This window comes from Phyllostomus hastatus, unplaced genomic scaffold (assembly GCF_019186645.2).
Source record: "Phyllostomus hastatus isolate PE091 unplaced genomic scaffold, TTU_PhHast_1.1 phas_contig_137, whole genome shotgun sequence".
NCBI classification, from domain to species: Eukaryota; Metazoa; Chordata; class Mammalia; order Chiroptera; family Phyllostomidae; genus Phyllostomus; species Phyllostomus hastatus.
The window spans coordinates 19404557-19412788 of NW_025333583.1; positions in this window are offsets into that span (position 1 = coordinate 19404557).

Here is an 8232-nt window from a genome sequence, read left to right on the forward strand (position 1 = left end):
CAGACATCAAAATATCATCGTAGTTGCATAGTCATTGAATGGGATTTGAAATGTCCACAGTCTCAGCAAGTTTCTGCCACATTTAAGTGACAAAAATATGGTATAGAAACCCTGAGTTCAACCATTTCCTCTAAAGCCAGGATTAGGGATTTGTTGACCAGAGACAACCTTCCAAAAACTAAATCCTAATGGCTGTTCCTACTCACCAGACATCTGAGAAGGCTGGAATTTGAGTTGAGAACAGGTTCTGTCTGATTTGGTGAAAGAAGCTTTGTTTCCAAGGATTCCTTCATTGGGGTATCAGAATATAGACACTGAAACATACAACCTTCATTTATGTCATGCCAACCTTTCAGAGAGCCCAAGGCACCTTAGAATTTTTGCTTCTTTTATGTTCTTTTCTGCAAAGCCCACAAAGCAGTACACACCTGGGCAGTGGTGTAAGCCTTTAACTTATATCTTATAATAGTACACGGCATAGATATAGAGTAATTGCCAACCCCTAGCCCGGCCCTGCTCAGCTGCTGATATCTGATGGGATCAGAGCAGAAGGTGGCATGGCTATGAGCTTAATTAAAGGAATGGTTTTGTTCCACTGGTGCTCATCCTTTCCCCCTTCTCCCAGTGATGCTCACACATGCCAAGAAAATCACATTGAGGATGAGATTATGACCTAGTGATCTCATTTGGGATGTGACATTATCTCATTTCAACAGCCTGGGAAGGGCAATGTCATCATTTTCAGCTCTGGGAGAAATTTGACCAGCGGCAGAGCAAAATTCAGCCCAGACTTTTCACTTTCCTGTTGATATTCAAGGCAAGGGGTCCCCAGCCAGCTGTGTCAGGGAATCCAAACCCTTTCCTAATCTCTAGTAAACATCTTGCTAGCAACAAAGACTTCCCCCATCTCCTTCTTTCCACAGGTCAGTGGAATACACATGCCCTAGAAGTGAGACAAATACAATCAAGGAAAAAGAAAATTATATAGTCTTCTCATTCCAGTATCTTTGCTTCCTGCACCCCCCCCAACCCAACAAGGAAAGGATTTCTGCCTTCTTCACAAAAAGGTAGAGATTTTATCCTCTTAAACCTGTTACTCCATATTAAAAGGATTTGGCTACTGAATAGCCTCCTTAAAACCACCTTCCTCAGCTTTCTGTCAGGCTCTGCTTTTGGTCACTTTCATTCATCTGCTCATGGCTGGCTGCCTGGATTAATTTTCTGGGCTGAATACATTTCCTTGCATTACCAACATATGTGACAAATAACTAATCTGACTCATCAAAATGCATTAGAATGCAATGTTCCAGTCACTGAAGGACATTTGAAATTCAGCAAGTTGTCTTATTACTCTTACTGCCAGAGATAGTAAAAAATTATGAAGCAGTAGACATGGCTCTAGAGCCCGCTTTGTGTCCAGAATCTATATCAGGGTCTTTGTTATCTCTGCTCCAGCCATCCAAGACAACTTGGACCTGCATCTGTTTGTTTTGCACTTCTTAAAATATTTTTCAAATTAAATATAACCAGAAACATTTCTAAGAAGCATAACAGAGCCCAGACTATACATCACTGAAAACAGCACTAAGTGAATGTGCTAAATATACCTAACACTGTTCAAAGTGTCCTAAATATAGCGTTCCTTCCCTAGGACCATTTCCATATTCTACATTACAATATAGACCTTCTAAATCAAGTGATAGTTTGGCTATATGACTAATACCTCCGAATGGTATGTACATAAAAGATAGGTTGCAAAGAATGTGGTATAGGTATCTGTGTTTAATTGGGTGTAATGCACATTTTTCTCAAATCTCCCAGTATTTCCAAGAAAGAACTGGAAAACAGATTTACAAGTGTTTCTTTAAAAGAAAAAAAAGAGTGATTTTTACAACTGTGTTTTAAATTACATATTAGAAAGTGTATTGAATAAAAAGAGCTGTTGTGGACTCAGAATCCCAAGAATATTAAACATAATATATCTGTTGCAATCTGCTTTTGGTTGTTTTCATTTGTCTGCTCACGACTGGCTACCTGGATTAATTTTCTGGGCGGAATACATTTGCTTGCGTTACCAACACAGGTGACAAATAACTAATCTGACTCATCGCAATGCATCAGAATGCCATGTTCCAATACACACAATGTTGCTATACACAGAAAACTACATTAAATCACTTTTTCCAATATACTAGTAAAAGACTTGTAATTTCTTCTCCAGCAGAGTTTTTTCTTGTTCTTCTTTTTCTTTCATGGTTTTATCTTATTTCCTTTTGAGGGTCTCATGCCCATATGTTTTCACCATTACATACCTGGGGGTCTTTTCCCAGGGAAAAGAAAAGCCTGGATTAAGAGCTGCTGAGAATTTAAAAGCTGCAGAGGCAAACATTGGCTTTCCCCCTGACTTTCTTCCTAAACTTGGGTGACCTGCTCTTTTTTCTCTGCCTTTTGTTTATCCATAACAGGAAGATTGCGGGTGACTTGCCTCCTTGAATGATTATGGAAAAAGAACACACATCTCATACAAATACTATTGAACACTTTCCAATAGAATATGTGAGACTGACAGGGCTAGACATCAGCTGGTTTCACAGGGAGGCTACAGATGTTCATTATCACATCATGGAAGCTCGTTGTTCCTGGGGAGACATGTTCTCCTTCTACAAGCAATTATCGTGTGCCTGTGGCATTTCGGTCAGCCTAGCCAAAGAGCATTGCAGGAGACGAGCTGTCTGGGTTCCAGTCCTCCATCTACTGCTTTTTAGCCTTATGCCTTGGTGCAACTAATTGATTTTTTAAAGTTTCAGTTTTCATATCTTCATGGGTATTTGTAAAGAATAAACACAAAATGACCATAAGCCATTCAGCACAGTGCCTGGCAAATAGCACGTGCTCATATGTTATTATGACTAAGAAATATATGCTAAAGCCCTGGCTGGTGTAGCTCAGTGGATTGAGCGTGGGCTGTGAACCAAAGTGTCCCAGGTTCGATTTCCAGTCAGGGTACATGCCTGGGTTGCAGGCCATGACCCCCAGCAACTGCACATTGATGTTTCTCTCTCTCTCTCTCTCTCTCTCTCTCTCTCTCTCTCTCTCTCTCTCTCTCCCTCCCTTCCCACTCTAAAAAGAAATAAATAAAATCTTTAAAAAAAAAAGAAATATATGCTAAGAGTTTGGGGGATTTAGGAAGAGGAGAGTGCACAAAGGAATCAAAAGATGTAATTCTCCATATCAGCTAACTGCAACCTTCCTGGGGGAAAGGCACAGATAGCCGGTGCACAGCCAATCACTACAGGATTTGTGGAGGCAGAAGAGCAGAGCTCGGTTCCTGATTGAACTTCTGGTGTTGTCTTGTACGTGGATTTAGGATAACTACACTGGCCACATCTTGCATGGACCTAAATTGGATTTGGATTAGCCAAGACTAATGTTAGGTTAGGTTAAATTTCTTATTGTGTGGGGTCAAGTTTTAGAAGTGCTTAAAAGGGGAAAGTCCTTTCAGTAAAAATTCATTAAAGATTGCTTCAATTTATACACTTTCCATAAGCAATATATCCTGTTAGGATATTTTTTTTCTTCACAATTTAAGTTATACCTTTTTGGAGAAAAGGGAAAATCTCCCACTGGAAATGGCTTTCAATCCACTTGCGAACTCCTTGAGGACTGAGACGTGTCTTACTTTCTCCGTATGTCTAAGGATGCCTAAGTTTGAGCGGAAACTCGCCACATTTAAATGCAATTAAATCAAATTGGGTTACATAATTCGAAGACTTGTTTATTGTTATTGTTGATTTGCGGTTCCCTGGATAGGGCAAAATAGGTTTGTCACATGGCTGTGGTCCCTCTGTCTCTTTTTGTCATCTTTATGCAGGGAATAGGGCCTTTTCACCAAAGAAAGGGATTGATGAGATTTTAAAACACCCTCTGATAACCCAGAGCTACCCAAGCAAAACTCAGCTGCTCATAGACTTAACCCCTAGTTCATGCCTTTCCTTAATCTATACAGGGTATTTAATTTAGAGAGGAGTATATCAGACTTGAGGTATATCAGAATTTTTAGTGGCCATTAGAGAGTTTGAAAAAGTGCCCCCCGACCAGTGGTTTCCTATCATCTCTTACACCCATAACCCACCGGCTAGAAACAATTGCTCCAAAATAACATCTTGATCTTAAGTGTGAAAGTTGACTACTTTATCAAAATCCTGCCCCTGTGTGACTAGGAAGTGTGAGACCATCTTTGGTTTTCTTCAGGAAACATCACTATCCAAAATCTCTCTTGTGACAAAACACTTAGTTAAAAAAAAAAGTAAAGTGAATTCTGAGGATAGGATAGAAGAAAGACCAATAAAAGATGGAATAGACAATGATAAGTAAATTGGGATTAATATCACTTTGCCTGTTAAACTAAGACATGTTCCAGAAATGGTTTGAACTGTGGGACAGAGAATCATGCATGTGTATGGAACACAGGGAAAGCCAAGCGCTGCATTTCCTCCTCTCACCATTCAGATCCCAGGAAGGGACACTCTATCTTTCATCAAGAACATAGTTTGCCCTGGCTGGTGTAGCTCAGTGGATTATTGAACGTGGGCTGCGAACCAAAGGGTCGCTGGCTCGATTCCCAGTCAGGGCACATGCCTGGGTTGCGGGCCAGGTCCCCAGTGGGGCCATGTGAGAGGCAACCACACACTGATGTTTCTCCTCCTCCCTTCTCCTCTCTCTAAAAATAAACAAATAAAAATAAATAAATAAAATCTTTTAAAAAATTTTTAAAAGAACATAGTTGAAGCCCAAGAATTACCACTGGAGCAGTGTCCTGGAGAAAGGAGCTCCCAAGGAATGAAGGAAAGGGCTCAGGCTGGCTTCCCTTCTCCTCTGGCAGACTTTTCGTCTCTGTGACCTGTGCTGACATAGGTAAAACGTAGGCTGTATGTGTTTTCTTCTAAGAAGCCTCTCTGGTTGGGAGGGCCAAGCAGACCAGAATGCTGACAGGGAAAGGAGAAGATGGCAGTTGCTCAGTGAAGATGTAACTTTAAGGGAGAAAGTCCATAGGGGTCATGGCGGTTTCCACTCCAAGCAAGAAAGCAGACTAGAACTCAGGCAGAAATCAAAATGGGACCATACGAGGGGCCTGAGGCTGGCATCCTTGTGCCCAGAAGAGCCACCACACATGGCTAAGCAATGTCCAGTCTTCACAGCCACACACAACCAGTGCCCCCGACACGCCCTGAAGAAGGTGAAGCCAGAGCCATGGGCGACTGAACAGGGAGTAGAGACCGGCTCTAGCAGAGGCGAGGAAACCCCAGCCCCGCTCGATAAAGATGGACACACTCCACTGGAGCCTGAGAATTCAAGTCCAGAAAGTAGTTTTGATCTGAAGAGAAAGGGCAGCAATGAAACCTATAGTAAGGGGAATGTTTAACAAATTCTTATGGGAGTCAGTTCAGGGGAGAGAAAGTGAGAAAAAGGTACCCTTGGAGCAAGGGATGAAATGAGGGAAACAAACCAGAAAGGACAAAGACTCCAGATGGAAGCGTGCCTGACAATAATATTAGTCTCTAATACTGACTGAGCAGTTACTGTGTGCCAGGCCCTGTTCAGTCCTTACAACAAGGGCTGCAAACGTTTCCTGTAACGGGCCATAGAGACTTGCACACCACAGTCCATGTCGCAGCTACTGAGCTCTGCCTTTGCATTATGAGAGCGGCCACCGGCGGTGTGCACACAAACTGGCGTGAGTGGTTTTGGCCCACCGTGGGCCAGGTTTGGTCCACAGACGTAGTTTGCCAACTCCTGCAATGAGATAGGTGCTGGACTGCATTCATTGCAGACATGAAGACTGAGGCTCAGATGGACTGAGAGGGGCCGAGTGGTCTAGTCCCCCCCAGCAGGAGCACCCATAAAGGTAAGCATGAGTTCACCTGGAAGAGACTTGTGGCAGTCAGATAAACTCAGCCATAGGACATGGTGTGCAAGTAACCAGTATGCACCGGGCACGCTCCAGGAACCCCTCGCATTATGACTAAACAAAACCAAAACCAAGAACCAAAACCATCTCATTAAATAGGCTTCATGAGTGCTGTATTTCAGAAAATGGTGAGACTAAAGATATTGGAGGAAAAGGAGCGAAGCCTGTTGAATATCTTAGTTGCTTTCTTTGGGGAACATTCTCTCCGTTCTTTGCCCCTCCCAGTGCTGGCAATACAGAGTCATCCTGGGGGACACATGACCGGCTGGTGTTGGGAAAGCACCGTCTTTAGCGCTGAGAGCCTGCCTTCGGGCTCCGGCTGGCCTGCTAACAAGTGTACCAACATGGGCAGTGGACAGATGGGTCCCTGCCTCTTAAGAGCTAACAATCCAGAACAGAAGGCACACAACAGATTTCACATTATCATGGCTCTTCCCGAAGAGGCTTTACTATTGTATTTTCCAGACTAACATATTGGCTCATATGTGAACTGCCGAAGTCTTGCGTTTGACACTCCTTGAAGGTTCCAGTGCTCTGCTGCACCACTTAGGGTATTTACAACTCTGATGCTGATAAAATAAATATCACTGTGACAGACATAGGGTCTGTATTTAAATTGCCAAAACACTGCAAAGCTTCCCTAACAGAAAAAGAAAATGTGGAAGAAAGCTATTTTTTACAGCTGAGGGAATTCACAGACATGGTCTGGGATCCAGACTGGCTCCCGCTTACCATCTCTAGCCCCCGCACCAGATTCGCCTTCTTCAGAACAAAACAGGAAGCTGCAAACCAAGACAGTGCTGGAAAACCTGCTGATTTTCCTGAGAACTCTGCTCCATGAGGGGAAGAGGCAAGCACTTAACATTAGCATTGGATGAGCAGGGAGAACAATGCTTCATCCTATGCCAGAACAAGGGCTTTTCTCCCGGACATAAAGGAGCCACCACTAAAGCTTATTTCAGTGTCTTCAATCAGACTTTTCTGAACTGGGCCTTCGATGGTGCTTCTGTTATCCCCAAGGGGTATGGTTGACATGTATTTATCTTTAACCTGTGGCTTCTACTCATATAATTTGTTGGTCCAGTATGGTAGCCACTACCCACAAGTGGCTATTTAAATTTAGGTTAATCAAAATTAAATAAAATTAAGATTTTTATTTCTTCAGTGGCACTAACCACATCTCAAATGTTCCAAGGCCACATGTGGTTAGTGGCTGGGGTATCAGACAGTGCAGATGACGGAACATGCCTATCACTGCAGAAAGTCCTCTGGGATGGCACTGTCTGCCGAAGAATGACAGCCGTCGAGTCTGAACGACACTGCACCCAGGGCCTCCTGAACACCTATCTACCTGCAAGGCCTGTGAGTGATATGTCAGGACATTTATTTGTATGAGGCTAATGAAAATGCATTCATGTCTTCTCGGCTCTTTCTAGGATGTAATACCTGGCTCAGTTTACCTATGAATCAGGGAAAATGTGCATGAAAAAGAGATAGGAAGAAAATAACCCAAAACACAAAGCAGGGTTGTTCAGAGTGTTGAAAATATGGGCTTCATTTTGTTTCTGGCTGTTTGTAGCAGACTGTGCAGACAGAGTTTTCTGTCTACCCCTCCCACGAAACACAACACAGGAGACATTGCTTGAATTCCTGGAACTAACCATGCCTGAAGCTATCCACTCCAGCTGGATTTTCTCCTTCCATGAGCCAGTTAAGTTGATTTGAACTGGGTTTTTGTTACTACCAAACAAATAATGACTAACCTTGCTGCTTTTATGAATTTCTATATTTCTACAATGTGTATTTCTCCTAAAAATGGAAAAAAGTAACCTTGGAAAAAAGCATATGTGATAAATGGTGTCCTATTTTGTATATCATCCATGTGTTGATATTCATGAGCCCTTACAAAGCAGTTTATCCAAATAACCAAGAACTGATTTCCAAAAATTCACAAGGAACACATAAACATGCCAAAACAACTCTGTGTACTAAAGGAAAACTTGAGACAACTGTTATAGCTGAATTGTTTGGAGTCCTGGCAGAAACACTCTTCAAAATTATGATTGGACCATCTTCAGTTACTCTTGTTGTCAGACTTGCTTGTAAAATACAGAGTAACATCTCACTTGACCGCTGAAACCTAAATTAGCACAATTTATTATTAGAAAGCATTCTCAGGTGCTAATCTGGCTAGTTCCAAGGATGCTGAATCACAATTTTCCATTTTAACAAATGAGTCTCTTTGTAAGTCCTCTAATACCCAA